Raw genomic sequence first — 16,570 nt, forward strand, 5'->3', positions numbered from 1 at the left:
TATACACATATGTACATATATATGTATGTGTGTGCATATATATGTGTATATATATATATAATAGTTTATTATGTACAGTTAATTCCACTGTTTTGGCTGCAACAATATCAATTTTGAAAAAAGAAATCCTAGGCTTGCCTCATCACTCAAACATGGCTAGATAACTACTGGATCATTCAGAAAACCCAAGAAATCGATCTGAGGACTGAAAGAGCAAACTATACAACCAGGCAGAGAGAAGAGGCCACAATGTGGAAGGTGCAGAGACGAGATCTGGAGGAGAAAAGGATTGTGGGTGTTGCAAAGGAGAAGCAGTGGTGATCACCGAGAGAGGCATGAGAGAGCGAGCGAATACACTGGAAGAGACGGTTCCCCTTCTTGGAGCACATCTGGACGAGGTGGCACTGCCTCACCAAGGACAAAAGAGCCCACAGACGCCATTACCTTCCCCTGACTCAGCATAGGTGCAGAGACACCTGCTAACCTGGGTGGCTAACCTGGACACTGGCTTTTTGCTGCACTTTACTCCAAACTCCAAGCTCCTGCGCTTTGGTGCGACTGCCCCTCTGGGACAAACCTGCACCAGCCCCAGAAGAGTGAGACCCTCCCCCAGAGCACAAGTGCAGGTTTGCCACATACCAGGTCCCTCTATAGTTGGGAGTTTCAAAACTCAGCTGGCCTCCGTGAGTTAGAACACAGGTGCACTGTGCTGCAGGACAGGAAGACAGCCCAGACAGACACAGACAGGGTGAAGGCAGGGATCTGAGGGAGGCCTGGGACACATGAGGGGAGACTGTTCACTCTTCTGTGAGGGCTTCCTGGACAGTGGTGGGCATAAACTCCCCTCTTCAGAGACAAGGGAGAGGGTTGGCATCATTTCCCTCCCCAGCCTCTCAGTATAAACTAACATCAGTAAGCAGCACAGCATCAACAGTGGAGGCACAGGCTGCTTACAGTAAGGCCCGCCTCCCGCACTCTGCATGTGCTTCTTTACTAGGGCAAGTGTACATGAGAACCAGAGCAGTAGGCCCCTCACCCAGAAGACCAGCCAAATCCCCCCACATGCACCAAGTCTGCTGACCACAGAGTGCTGCAAAGCTTCAGCTCTAATGGAAATAGCATCAGGTCTCTTTTAACAAGCAGCCCAGAGCATGCCTAGTTAAAACTGACCACACTCTGGCCAAAGTGCAAACACTCCCCACTGCAGGCAAGGAGAAACTCTGCAGAGGACTGACTGGAGGAAAAGAGCAGCCAAAACACAGCAGCAGAGTACACACAGCATATACCAGAAACATTTTCTGAATCGCCAGTCCCTGGACAGTTTATGACCTTTTCTTACTAAAACCATTACTCTCAGGAGCAGGAAACATAACAGGCTTTCCTAACACAGAGAAGTCGACAAAGACCTATACAAAAATGACAAGATGGAGGAATTCATCCCAAAGAAAGAAAAGGTCATGGCCAGGGATCTAACTGAAACAGATATAAATAACATGCATGATCCAGAATTTAAAACAACAATCATAAAGACACTAGCTGGACTTGAGAAAAGCACAGAAGACACTAGGGAGTCCCTTACCACAGAAATAAAAGACCTAAAAACTAGTCAGGCCAAAATAAAATAAAAAAAAAAAATGCTATAAGTAAAATGCAAAACCAACTGAATGTAATGACCACAAGAATGGAAGGAGAAGAATGAATAAGTGATATAGAAGACAAAATTACTGAAAATAATGAATATGAAAAGAAGAGGGAAAGAAAAATACTGGATCACAAATGTAGACTTAAGGAAATCAGCAACTCCATAAAGTATAATAACATTCATATCATAAGAGTCCCAGAAGAAGAAAAGAGGGGAAAAGGGGCAGAAGGTTTACCTGAAGAAATTATAGCTGAAAACTTCCCTAACCTGGGGAAGGAAACACATATCCATATCCAGGAAGCACAGAGAACTACCATCAAAATCAACAAAAGCAGGCCAATACCAAGACATATAGTAGTAAAATTTGCAAAATACAGAGATAAGGAAAAAATCCTAAAAGCAGCAAGGTAAAACAAATCCCTAACTTACAAAGAAAGACAAATAAAGTTAGCAGCAGATCTCTCCACAGAAACTTGGCAAGCCAGAAGAGAGTGGCAGGATATATTCAATATACTGAATGAGAAAAATATGCAGCCAAGAATACTCTATCCAGCAAGTCTGTCATTCAGAATAGAAGGAGAGAAAGAGTTTCCCAGGCAAACAAAACTAAACCAGCTCTACAAGAAATATTAAAGGGGGGCACCTGGGTGGCTCAGTAGGTTAAGCATCTGCCTTCGGCTCAGTCATGATCCCAGGGTCCTGGGATCGAGTCCCATATCAGGCTCCCTGCTCAGAGGGGAACCTGCTTCTCCCTCTGCCTCTACCCTTCCCCCTCCAAAAATAAATAAAAATTTAAAAAGAAGCAATATTAAAGGGGACTCAGTGGGAAAGAAAGACTAAAGCAAAAAGACTAGAAAGGAACAGAGAAAATCTTCAGAAACAACTACTTAACAAGTAATACACTAAATTCATACCTATCAAGAACCATTCTACATGTAAATGGATAAAAAACAAGACCCATCCATATGATGCCTACAGGAGACTAATTTTAGACCTAAAGACACCTGCAGATTGAAAGTGAGGGGATAAATGGAGAAGCATTTATCAACCTAACGGACACCAAAAGAAAGCCAGAGTAGCCATACTTATGTCAGACAAACTAGACATTAAACCAAAGACTGTAACAAGAGATGAAGAAGGGCACTGTATCATACTAAAGGGATCTGTTCTATCCAACAAGAAGATCTAACTATTGTAAATATTTAGGTGCCCAACTTGGGAGGACCCAAATACATAAAAGAGTTAATAACAAACAGAGGAACTCATTGATAATAATACAATAATAGTAGAGGACTTTACAATCAGAGAAAGACAAGTATCATATGATCTCACTGATATGAGGAATTCTTAATCTCAGGGAACAAACTGAGGGTTGCTGGAGTGGTGGTGGCGGGTGGGAGGGATGGGGTGGCTGGGTGATAGACATTGGGGAGGGTATGTGCTATGGTGAGCACTGTGAATTGTGCAAGACTGTTGAATCACAGATCTGTACCTCTGATACAAATAATACATTATATGTTAAAAAAAAAAGTAGGAAGGGAAAAATGAAGGGCGGGGATCGGAGGGGGAGACGAACCATGAGAGACTATGCACTCTGAGAAAAAAACTGAGGGTTTTAGAGGGGAGGGGGCTGAGGGGATGGGCTAGCCCGGTGATGGGTATTAAGGAGGGCACGTATTGAATGGAGCACTGGGTGTTATACACAAACAAAGAATCATGGAACACTACATCACAAACTAATGATATAATGTATGGTGATTAACACAATATAATAAAATTAAATTTAAAAAAAATAGTAGAGAACCTTAACACCCCATTTACAGCAATGGATATATCATCTAAACAGAAAATCAACAAGGAAACAATGGCATTGAATGACACACTGGACCAGACGGACTTAACAGACATATTCGAAACATCTCATCCTAAAGCAGGAGAATACACATTCTTCTCAAGTGCACATGGGGCATTCTCCAGAATATTACATACTAGGTCACAAATCAGACCTCAACAAGTACAAAAAAACTGAGATTATACTGTGCACATTTTCTGACCACAATGCTATGAAACTTGAAGTCAATGACAAGAAAAAATGTGGAAAGACCACAAATACACAGAGGTTAAAGAACATCCTATGTTCTTTAAGAATGAATGGGTCAACCAGGAAATTAAAGAAGAAACTTTAAAAATAGATGGAAACAAATAGTAATGAAAACAGGAGAGTCTAAAACCTTTGGGAGGCAGCAAAAGCACTCATAAGAGGAAGTATATAGCAATACAGTCCTTCCTCAAGAAGCAAGAAAAATCTCAAATACACAACCTAACCTTACAAAAAGAACAAATGAAGCCTAAAGCCGGGAGAAGAAGGGAAATAATAAAGATTAGAGCATACATAAAAGATACAGAAACAAACAAAAACCAGAACAGATCAATGAAATCAGGAGCTGGTTCTCTGAAAGAATCAATATAATTGATAACCCCCTAGCCAGATTTACCAAAAAGAAAAGAGAAAGGTCCCAAATAGTTAAAATCATAAATGAAAGGGGAGAGATAACAACCAACACCACAGGAATACAATTACAAGAGAGTATTATGAAAAATTATATGCCAACAAATTAGGCAATCTGGAAGAAATGCATAAATTCCTAGAAACATATTAACTACCAAAACTAAAAATGGAAGAAACAGAAAACTTGAACAGACCAATAGCGAGCAAAGAAATTGAATCAGTAAACAAAAGTCTCCAAACAAACAAAACTCCAGGAACAGATGGCTTCCCAGGGGAATTCTACCAGACATTTAAAGAAGAGTTAATAACCTTAACCTTAGTTTTTGTCTGGTCCCAGGAATTTAGCTAGATAGCTACTAAATCATTCTGAACACCTGTGAACTCAACCAGAGAACTAAGAAAAGAATTGCTGCAACTCTACAAATAGAAAAGCAACCACTTTCTGCAAGAATGACAAGACAGAAAAACTCACCTCAAAAAAGAGAACAAGAGGCAGTACTGACTGTCAGGGACCTAATCAGTATGAATAGAAGTAAGATGTCAGAACTAAAGTTCAGAATAACAATTATAAAGATAGTAGCTGGGCTTGAAAAAAAGCATAGAAGACACTGGCGAATCCCTTTCTGGAGAAATAAAAGAACTAAAATCTAATCAAGTTGAAATCACAAAGGCTATTAATGAGATGCAATAAAAAATGGAGGCTCTAACTGCTGGGATGAGGCAGAAGAAAGAATTAGTGATCTAGAAGACCAAATGATGGAGGATAAAGAAGCTGAGAAAAAGAAATATAAACGGCCCCCTTCCACACGATCACGCTGAGCTAGTCCCCGGGCCTGGAATCAGGCCACAACCTCAGCCGCGCCTGCCACCTGCTGCCTGCCACCGCCTTTGGACCATGGACCCCCGCAAAGTGAGCAAGCTTCAGGCCTTCGTGAAAATGTGTAAGCAGGATCCAAGTGTTCTGCACACCAAGGAAATGCACTTCCTGTGGAAGTGGGTGGAGAGCATTGGGGGGTAAAATACCACCTGCCACTCATAAAACTAAATCAGAAGACAATATGAAGGAAGAAAAAACAGAGAGTAAGAAGGCGGAGGAAAACATAAAGACAGACGAACCATCAAGTGAGGAAAGTGATCTAGAAATTGACAATGAAGGTGTGATTGAACCAGATACTGATGCCCCTCAAGAAATGGGAGATGAAAATGTAGAAATAACCGAGGAAATGATGGATCAGGCAAATGATAAAAGAGTGGGTGCCACTGATGCCCTAAATGATGGTGAACTACCGAAAGCCACTGACTTGTTCACAGAAGCCATCAAACTGAATCCTCGCTTGGCCATTCTGTATGCCAAGAGAGCCAGTGTCTTCACCAAATTATAGAAGCCAAATGCTGCCATTCGAGACTGTGACAGAGCTATCGAAATAAATCCTGATTCAGCTCAGTGGTGAGGGAAAGCACACAGACTTCTGGACCATTGGGAAGAAGCAGCACATGATCTTGCCCTTGTTTGTAAACTGGATTACGATGAAGATGCTAGTGCAATGCTGAAAGAAGTTCAACCGATGGCCCAGAAAACTGCTGAACATCAGAGAAAGTATGAGCAAAAACATGAAGAGCGAGAGATCAAAGAAAGAATAGAAAGGGTTATGAAGGCTCGGGAAGAACATGAGAGAAGCCAGATGACAATCAGGAGCTCAGTATGGCTCTTTCCCAGGTGGCTTTCTGCGGGAATGCCTGGTAATTTTCCTGAAGGAATACCTGGAATGGCAGAGGGGATGCCTGGAAGGCAGGAATGCCTGGCCTCAATGAAATTCTTAGTGATCCAGAGGTTCTCGCAGTCATGCAGGATCCAGAAGTTATGGTGGCCTTCCCGGATGTGGCCCAGAACCCAGCGAATATGTCAAAATATCAGAGCAATCCAAAGGTTATGAATCTCATCAGTAAATTGTCAGCCAAATTTGGAGGTCAAGCATTATGCCCTTCTGACAAATAAAGCCCTTGCTGAAGGAAAAGCAACAATCACCTAATAGATGTCTCAATAATATAAACCAGTGTACCTCTGACCTTCTCATGAAGAAAGCTGGGGTGCTGTGAAGAGAATCCCTACCCCTCTACCCCACATGCAGCTGAAACATTCTATAGTGGTTTGCCATTAGGGTATTCATTCAGATGATGTTTTCCTACTAGGAATTACAAACTTTAAACACTTTTTAAACCTTAAAAATATTTAAAAACATATTAAAAGGGTGTGTTAGTCCCTACATTTTTCTTTACTAATCATTTCAGTTTTTTTCCTTTGGATTAATTGGGCAAGGAAGATACTTCAGTGTGGAAGATTTATTGCTCAGTTTGAGTGAAATAAAGGTTTATTAGTAGGAGGCAAATATAACATTTAAATAGATTTAAAAAATATAAACTACTGAATCACAAGGGGAGAATTCAAAACATAAGTGATACCATAAAGCAAAACAATATTAGAATAATTGTGATCCCAGAAGAAGAGGAAGGGGAGAGAGAGAGAAGGGCAGAAGGTATATTGGAGTAAATTATAGAGGAGAACTTCCCTAACCTGGGGAAGGAAACAGGCATCCAAGTCCAGGAGGCACAGAGAACCCCCCTCAAAATCAATAAAAATAGGTCAATAACCAATATATAATAGTAAAACTTACGAGTCTCAGAGACAAAGAGAAAATCCTTAAAGCAGTGTGGAACAAGAGGTCCATAACCTACAATGGTAGAAACATTAGACTGGCAGCAGACCTATCCACAGAGACCTGGCAGGCCAGAAAGGACGGGCATAATACATTCAGGGTGCTAAATAAGAAAAATATGCAGCCAAGAATACTTTATCCAGCAAGGATGTCATTCAAAATAGGAGAGATAAAAAGCTTCCAGGATAAAAAGAAACTAAAAGAATTTGTGATCACTAAACCAACGCTGCAAGAAATATTAAAGGGGATCCTTTAAGAGAAAAGAGAGCCCAAAAGTAACACAGACCAGGAAGGAATAGAGACAATTTACAGAAACAGTGACTTTCCAGGAAATACAATGGCACTAAATTCATATTTTTCAGTAGTTACTCTGAATGTAAATGGGTTAAATGCCCCAATCAAAAGACAAAGTATCAGATTAGATAAAGGAGCAAGACCCATCGATACGCTGAGGGGGGTGAAAAACCATTTACTATGCTAATGAACATCAAAAGAAAGCTGGGGTAGCAATCCTTATATCAGACAAATTAGATTTTAAACCAAAGACTGTAATAAGAGATGAGGAAGGACACTGTATCATAATTAAAGGGTCTATCCAAAAAGAAGATCTAACAATTTATGCCCCTACCATGGAAGCAGCCAATTATATAAACCAATTAATAACAAAATTAAAGAAACACATTGATAATAATGCAATACTAGTAAGGGACTTTAACACCCTACTCACTGCAATGGACAGATCATCTAAGCAGAAGATCAACAAGGAAACAAGGGCTTTGAATGACACAATGGACCAGATGGACTTCACAGATACATTCAGAGCACTCAATCCTAAAGTAACAGAATACACATTCTTCTCAAGTGCACATGGAACATTCTCCAGAATAGATCACATACTGGGTCACAAATCAGGTCTCAAGCAGTACCAAAGACTGGAATCATTCCCTGCAAATTTTCAGACCACAAAGCTTTGAAAGTGGAACTCAGTCACAAGGGGAAATTTGGAAAAAAAACTCAAATACATGGAGGCTAAAGAGCATCCTACTAAAGAATGAATGGGTCAACCAGGAAATTAAAAAAGAATTTAAAAAATTCATGGAAACAAATGAAAATGAAAACACAACTGTTCAAAACCTTTGAGATGTACCAAAGGAGGTCCTAAGAGAGAAGAATATAACAATACAAGCCTTTCTCAAGAAACAAGAAAGGTCTCAAATACATAAACTAAGCTTATACCTAAAGGAGCTGGAGAAAGAACAGAAAATAAAGCTTAAACCCAGCAGAAGAGAAATAATAAAGATTAGAGCAAAAATCAATGAAACAGAAACCAAAATAACAGTAGAACAGATCAACAAAACTAGAAGCTGGTTCTTTGAAAGAATTAATAAGATCAATAAAGCCCTACCCAGACTTAGCAGAAAGAAAAGAGAAAGGACTCCAATAAACAAAATCATGAATGAAAGAGGAGAGGTCACAACCAACACCGAAGAAATACAATTTTAAGAACATAATATGAGCAAACTATATGCCAAAAATTGGGCACTCTGGAAGAAATGGATGTATTACTGGAAACTTATAAACTACCAAAACTGAAACAGGAAGAAATAGAAAACCTGAACCGACCTATAACCAGCAAGGAAATTGAAGCAGTAATCAAAAATCTCCCAACAAACAAGTGTCCAGGGCCATTTGGCTTCCCAGGGGAACTCTACCAAACATTTAAAGAAGAATTAATACCTATTCTTCTGAAGCTGTTTCAAAAAATAGAAATGGAAGGAAAACTTCCAAACTCGTTCTATAAGGCCAGCATTACCTTGATCCCAAAACCAAAGACCCCACCAAAAAGAAGAATTATAGACCAATAATCCCTGATGAACATGGATGCCAAAATTTTCACCAATATACTAGCTAATAGGACCCAAGAGTACATTAAAAAGATTATTCACCAGGACCAAGTAGGACTTATTCCTGGGCTGTAAGTGTGGTTCAACATCTGCAAATCAATCAATGTGATACACTACATTAATAAGAGAAAGGACAAGAACCATATAATCCTCTCAGTAGATGCAGAAAAAGCAATGGACAAAGTACTGTATCCTTTCTTGATTAGGACTCTTCACAGTGTAGGGACAGAGGGTACACACCTCAAATCATAAAAGCCATCTATAAAAAACCCACAGTGAATATCATTCTCAATGGGGAAAAACTGACAGCTTCTCCCCCTAAGGTCAGGAACATAGCAGGGATGTCCACTATCATCATGGTTGTTCAATACAGTACTGGAAGTCCTAGCCTCAGCTAGCCAATCAGACAACACAAAAAAATAAAAAGCATCAGAATCAGCAAAGAAGTCAAACTCTCACTCTTTGCAGATGACATGATACTCTATGTGGAAAACCCAAAAGACTCCACCCCAAAATTGCTAGAACTCACACAGGAATTCAGCAAAGTGGCAGGATATAAAATCAATGCAAAGAAATCAGCTGCATTTCTATACACTAAAAATGAGACAGAAGAAAGAGAAATTAAGGAATTGATCCCATTTACAATTGTACCCAAAACCATAAGATACCTAGGAATAAACCTAACCAAAGAGGCAAAGGATCTGTACTCAGAAAACTATAGAATACACATGAAAGAAATTGAGGAAGACACAAAGAAATGGAAAAACAGTCTATGTTCATGGACTGGAAGAACAAATATTGTGAAAATGTCTATGCTACCCAAAGCAATCTACACATTCAATACAATCCCTATCAAAATACCCATCAACTTTTTTTACAGAGCTGGAACAAATAATCATAAAATTTGTATGGAACCAAAAAAGACCCCGAATAGCCAGAGCAATGTTGAAAAAGAAAAGCAAAGCTGGTGGCATCACAATCCCGGGCTTCAAACTCTATTACAAAGCTGTAACCATCAAGACAGTATGGTACTGGCACAAAAACAGACACACAGGTCAATGGAACAGAATAGAAAGCCCAGAAATGGGCCCTCAACTTCATGGTCAACCGATCTTGAACAAATTAGGAAAGAATATCCAATGGAAAAAAGTCTCTTCAACAAAGGGTGTTGGGAAAATTGGACAGCCACATGCAGAAGAATGAAACTGGACCATTTCCTTACACCATAAACAAAAATAGGCTCAAAATGGATGAAAGACTTAAATGTGAGACAGGAATCCATCAAAATCCTAGAGGAGAACACAGGCCTCAGCCACAGCAACATCTCCAAAGGCAAAGGAAACAAAGGTAAAAATGAACTACTGGGACTTACCAAGATAAAAAGCATTTGCAAAGGAAACAGTCCACAAAACCAAAAGACAACTGACAGAAGGGGAGAAGGCATTTGCAAATGTCTTATCAGATAAAGGGCTAGTATCCAAAATCTATAAAGAACTTATCAAACTCAACACCCAAAGAACAAATAATCCAATCAAGAAATGGGCAGAAGACATGAACAGACATTTCTCCAGAGACATATAAATGGCCAAGAGATCTATGGAAAAATGCTCAACATCCCTAGGCATTAGGGAAATACAAATCAAAACCATAATGAGATACGACCTCACACTGGTCAGCATGGCTAAAATTAACAATTCAGGAAATGACAGATGTTGGCAAGGATGCGGAGAAAGGGGAACCCTCCTACATCATTGGTGGGAATGCAAACTGGTGCAGCCACTCTGGAAAACAGTATGGAGGTTCCTCAAAAAGTTGAAAATAGAGCTACGTATGACCCAGCAATTACACTACTGTGTATTTACCCCAAAGATACAAATGTAGTGATCTGAAGGGGCACATGCACCCCAATATTTATAGCAGCAATGTCCACAATAGCCAAACTATGGAAAGAGCCCAGATATCCATAGACAAATGAATGGATAAAGAAGATGTAATATGTATGTGTATATATACACATACACATACACACACACACACACACACACACACATACACACACACACAATGGAATACAATTCAGCCATCAAAAAATGAAATCTTGCCATTTGCAATGGCATGGATGGAACTAGAGGGTACTATGCTAAGCAAAACAAGTCAGAGGAAGACAATTATCATATGATCTCACGCATATATGGAACTTAAGAAACAAAACAGAGGATCATAGGGGAAGAGAGAAAAAAATAAAACAAGATGAAATCATAGAGGGAGACAAACCATAAGAGACTCTTAATCATAGGAAACAAATTGAGGGTTGCTGGAGGGCAGGGGGTGGGAGGATGGGGTAACAGGGTGGTGAACACTAAAGAGGGTTAGTGATATAATGAGCACTGGGTATTATCACTGACCTCTACCTCTGAAACTAATAATGCATTATATGTTAATTAACTGAATTTAAATTAAAAAAAAGAACACAGTAAGACTTGGATGGGGAAATTTTAATCATATTTCCTCACCCTCTCCAAAGGGTAGAATAACTAACTGGATTTTGAGACGAATTTAGGAAGAAACTATTTGCCACGCTTAAAGTTTAAATGTGAAGAACTTCTGTATTCATCATTAAAGAAAAACTGACAAACCAAAAAAACAAAACAAAACAACAAAACCAAAATCAACATATAGAAATCTTGCATTTCCATACACCAATAATGAAGCAGAAGAGAAATCAAGGAATCGATCCCATTTACAATTACACCAAAAACCGTGAGATACCTAGGAATAAACCTAACCAAAGAGGTGATCTGTACTCTGAAACTATAGAACATTTATGAAAGAAATGGAAGAGGACACAAAGAAATGGAAAAACATTCTATGCCATTGACTGGAAGAACAGATGTTGTTAAAATGTCTATACTACCCAAAGCAATCCACACATTTTAGGCAATCCTTATCAAAATACCACCAACATTTTTCACAGACCTAGAACAAACAATCCTAAAATTTGTATAGAATTAAAAAAGACCCCGAATAGCCAGAGCAATGTTGAAAAAGAAAAGCAAAGCTGGTGGCATCACAATCCCGGGCCTCAAGCTCTATTACAAAGCTGTAGTGATCAAGACAGTATGGTACTGGCACAAAAACAGACACATAGATCAACAAAACAGAACAGAAAACCAGAAATGGACCCACAACTCTATGGTCAACTGACCTTCAACAAAGTAGGAAAGAATATCCAATAGGAAAAAGTCTCTTCAACAAATGGTATTGGGAAAACTGGACAGCCACATGCAAAATGAAATTGGACTTTATTATACCATACACAAAAATAAATTCAAAATAGATTCAAAAGCTAAATGTGAGACAGGAAACCATCAAAATCCTAGAGGAGAACAAAGGCAGCAACCACTTTGACCTCGACCACAGCAACTTCTTATTAGCTATGTCTCCAGAGGCAAGGGAAACAAAAGCAAAAATGAATTACTGGGACTTCATTAAGATAAAAAGCTTCTGCACAGCGAAGGAAACAATCAATGAAACTAAAAAAAAAACCTTAAAAAAAAAAAGGGTTAGTATCCAAAACCTATAAAGAACTTAACTCAACATCCAGTAAAACACATAATCCAGTAAAGAACTGGGCAGAAGACATGAACAGACATTTCTCCAAAGAAGACGTACAGACAACTAACAGACACATGAAAAGATGCTCAACATCACTCATCACAAGGGAAATACAAATCAATACTACAACAAGATACCACTTCACACCAGTCAGAATGGCTAAAATTAACAAGTCAGGAAACAAGAGATGTTGGCAAGGATGCAGAGGAAGGGAAACCCTCTCACACTACTGATGGGAATGCAAACTGGTACAGCCACTCTGGAAAACAGTAGAGAGGTTCATCAAAAAGTTAAAAAGAGAACTACCCTACAATCCAGCAACTGGACTACAAGATATTTACCCAAAAGATACAAAAATACTGATTTTAAGGGACACATGTATCCCAATGTTTATAGCAGCATTATCAACAAGAGCCAAATTATGGAAAAAGCCCAAATGCCCACTGACAGATGAATGGATAAAGAAGTTGTGGTGTATGTACACACACACACACACACACACACACACACACACACACACACACACACACACAGGAATATTACTCAGCCATAAAAAAGAATGAAATCTCGCCATTTGCAATGATGTGGATGGAGCTAGAGTGTATTATGCTAAGCGAAACACGTCAGTCAGAGAAAGATAAATGTCATATGATTTTACCCATATGTGGAAACAGAACAGATGAACATAGGAAAAAAGAGAGAGAGGTAAACCATAAAACAGACTTTTGGGGCATGGCTCAATCAGTTAAGCATTGGATTCTTGGTTTCAGCTCAGGTCATGATCTCAGGGTCATGAGATCGAGCCCCACACTGGGCTCTGTGCTCAGTGCAGTCTGCTTATTTTCCCCCTCTCTCTCCCTCCCCCTCTGCTCCTTTCCCCGCACTCTCTCTTTTTCTCTATCCCTTAAATAAATAAATAAATAAATAAATAAATAAAATCTTAAAAACAAAAAACAAGACCTTTACCTATAGAGAACACACTGAGGGTCACTAGAAGGGAGATGGGCAGGGGGATGGGCTAAATGGGTGATGGTTATTAAGGAGAGCACTTGTTATGATGAGCACTGGATGTTTTATGTAAGTGATGAATCGCTAAATTCTACTCCTGAAACTAATATCCCAATATATGTTAACTAACTGGAATTTAAATAAAAACATGAAACAAAAAAGAAAGATCTAAAATCAGTGATGTAAGGTTCTACTTATGAAGCTCAAAAAAGAGTAAAACCAAAGAAAGAATGTATAAAATAATACAGAACAGAAATTAACAAAATAGAAAAAAGACAAACAGAAGAGAAAATTAATAAAGCCAAAATCTTTCTTTGAAAAAAAAAAAAAAACAAAACTCCCAGTTACAATGAGAAAGGAAACACAAACTACCAAAATCAGAAATGAAAATGGGGTCCTCACTATAAATAATATAGACGTTAAAGGGACAATAAGACTGTATTTATGAAAACTTTATGCCAACCAATTTGCCAGATTAAATGAACAAATTCCATGAAAAATATCTTACTAAACTTGAAAGAAGATGAAACAGAAATTTTCAATAGCACTATTCAAAGAAATTGAATTCAGGAGGAGGGATCGAGATGGCAAAGTAGGAAGATCCTGAGCTTACTTCCTCCCATGGACATACCAACATCACCAACTACATACAAAACAACTATCTCTGAAGACAAACTGAAGACTACCAGAACAGATCTTATATAACTACAGATATAAAGCCACATCAAGATGGTGGGAGGGGCAGAGAAGTGATCTAGTCAGGGCCCAGAGCCTCTGCACAGTGATCTCCTGCAGGAGGGATAGCACGAACATACAGGCCCTCAAAGAGGAACAAGGGATCCAAGCCCCACATCTGGATCCCCAGTCAAGAAACATGCATGGTAAAAATGAGCCCCCATTACAAACGGCTGTGAAAACCAGTGGTGCTTATGTATGGAAGACCCAGAAGGCCGTAGGACACTTAAAGGGCAGGTGCATAATGTCACTTGCTCCAAGTTCCAGAGCAGAGGCTGCAGTTGGAAAAGCACTGGGCTTACACGGAAAGGAGATCCATTCACCAATTTTAGGACATGTGCCAGAGGGGCAGCGATCTGTTAGAACATTCTCCAAAGAGTATAGTGTTAACAGACACTTTTTTATTCATTTCCCTTCTCCCCAGCTGGCCCAGCCTGGCAGCAGCCATCTCTAACACTCTACCTACTGGGCTAGCACCAATCATCTGGCTGCAGCCTTCCTCTGCAGACCTCACCAGCCCAACTTGCCTGCCCCAGCCTGGCACCCCCCAAAGCTGTTCCCACCTGGCCACACCTGGACGTGGAGACGGCTGTACCAGAGTCCCAGCCTCCCCATTACCCCATCCCCGCCAAGCAACCTCCATCCCAGGGGAAAGAGCCGAACACTAGAGAGGACCTGCAACAGTCACAGCCGGACCTCACCACCAACCACACAGGAGGCCTATCCCATCCATACACATGCCCACCGCTGTTGCTCCAGGACTTCACAGCCAACTGCATGAGGGGCCAACCCTGCACATGAGCATGCTCACAGTAGTTATGGCCTGGACTCTCAGCCGGACAGGCACATCCACAGCCGACGTGGCTAGGCTTCACAGAAAGCTGCCCTGGGAACAGCCCTGCACACCAGTGAGTCTACACCAAGTGCAACCCAGCTACAACAGGAGGGTACCTGTAGTCCAAACAGGGGAGACCACTAGGGCACCTGGCTCAAGTAATGAGGGGTTGGGGGGTGGGGTTGCACAACTGGACCTGACAAGATACCTTCTGCATAAAGCCACTCCTTCAAAACCGGAAGGAAACCATCAACAAAATGAAATGCACCCTATCCACTAAATGAGAGAAGATATTTGCAACTGATAAAACAAATAAGGGGTTAATATCCAAAATATATAAAGAACTCATACAGAGGCACCTGGGTGGCTCAGTCGTTAAGCATCTGCCTTCGGCTCAGGTCATGATCCCAGGGTCCTGGGACAGAGCCCCGCAACAGGCTCCCTGCTCGGCGGGAAGCCTGCTTCTCCCTCTCCCTCTGCCCCTGTTTGTGTTCCCTCTCTCGCTGTGTCTCTGTCAAATAAATAAATTAAAAAAAAATCTTTAAAAAAAAAAACTCATACAACTCTATCAAAAAAAAAATCCAGTTAAAAGTGGAGAACCTAAACAGACATTACTCCAAAGAATACATACAGATGGCGAACAGACACATGAAAAGATGTTCAACATCACTAATCTTCAGTGAAATTCAAATCAAAACTACAGTGAGATATCACCTCATACCTGTCAGAATGGTGAGTATGAAAGACAAGAAATAACAAGGTCAGCAAAGATATAGAAAAAAGGGAAAACTTGGGTTACTGTTGGTGGGAATGCAAAATGGTGCAGCTGCAATGGATAGTCTGGAGGTTCCCCCAAAAATTAAAAATAGAAATACCATACAATCCAGCAATTCCACAGCTGGGTATTACCGGAAAAAAACAAAAGCACTAACTAGAAAAAAAATTATGTATCCCCTTGTTCACTGCAACATTACTTACAACAGCAGAGATATGGAAACAACTTAAGGGTCTATCAATAGATGAATGGATAAAGAATATATGGTATAAAAATATACAATGGAATACTATTCAGCCATTTAAAAAAATGAAACCTTGCCATTTGGGACAACATGGATGGACCCAGAGGGTATTATGCTAAGTGAAGTAAGTCAGACAGAGAAAGACAACTATCAGATGATTTCACTTATACGGGGAGCCTAAAAACAAAACAAAACAAAACAGAAACAGACTCATAGATACAGACAATAATCTTGTGGTGCCACAGGGGAGATGGGCAAAATAAGGAAAGGAGATAAAAGGTACAAACTTCTCAGTTATAAAATAAGACGGGAATGCAATGTACACTATAGGAAATATAAGTGATAATAATGTAACAACTTCATATGGTGACAGATAGTAGCTAGACTTATAATGGTGATCACTTCCTAATGTACATAAATGTTGAATCACTATGTACACCTGAGAATAATATTGTATGACAACTGTACTTCAATTAAAAAAATGAATTCATGGGGCGCCTGGGTGGCTCAGCCATTAAGTTTCTGCCTTCGGCTCAGGTCATGATCCCGGGGTTCTGGGATCGAGCCCCGCATTAGTGGGAAGCCTGCT

At 40.0% G+C, this 16,570-nt stretch overlaps 1 pseudogene; it reads left to right on the top strand.

The window, feature by feature from the left end:
• Window positions 1-5,046: 5,046 nt before the first annotated feature.
• Window positions 5,047-6,147, top strand: LOC113928554 (annotated as a pseudogene).
• The last annotated feature ends 10,423 nt before the right edge of the window (window positions 6,148-16,570 follow it).

The sequence above is a fragment of the Zalophus californianus genome, chromosome 5 (genome assembly GCF_009762305.2).
Source record: "Zalophus californianus isolate mZalCal1 chromosome 5, mZalCal1.pri.v2, whole genome shotgun sequence".
Classification (NCBI taxonomy): domain Eukaryota; kingdom Metazoa; phylum Chordata; class Mammalia; order Carnivora; family Otariidae; genus Zalophus; species Zalophus californianus.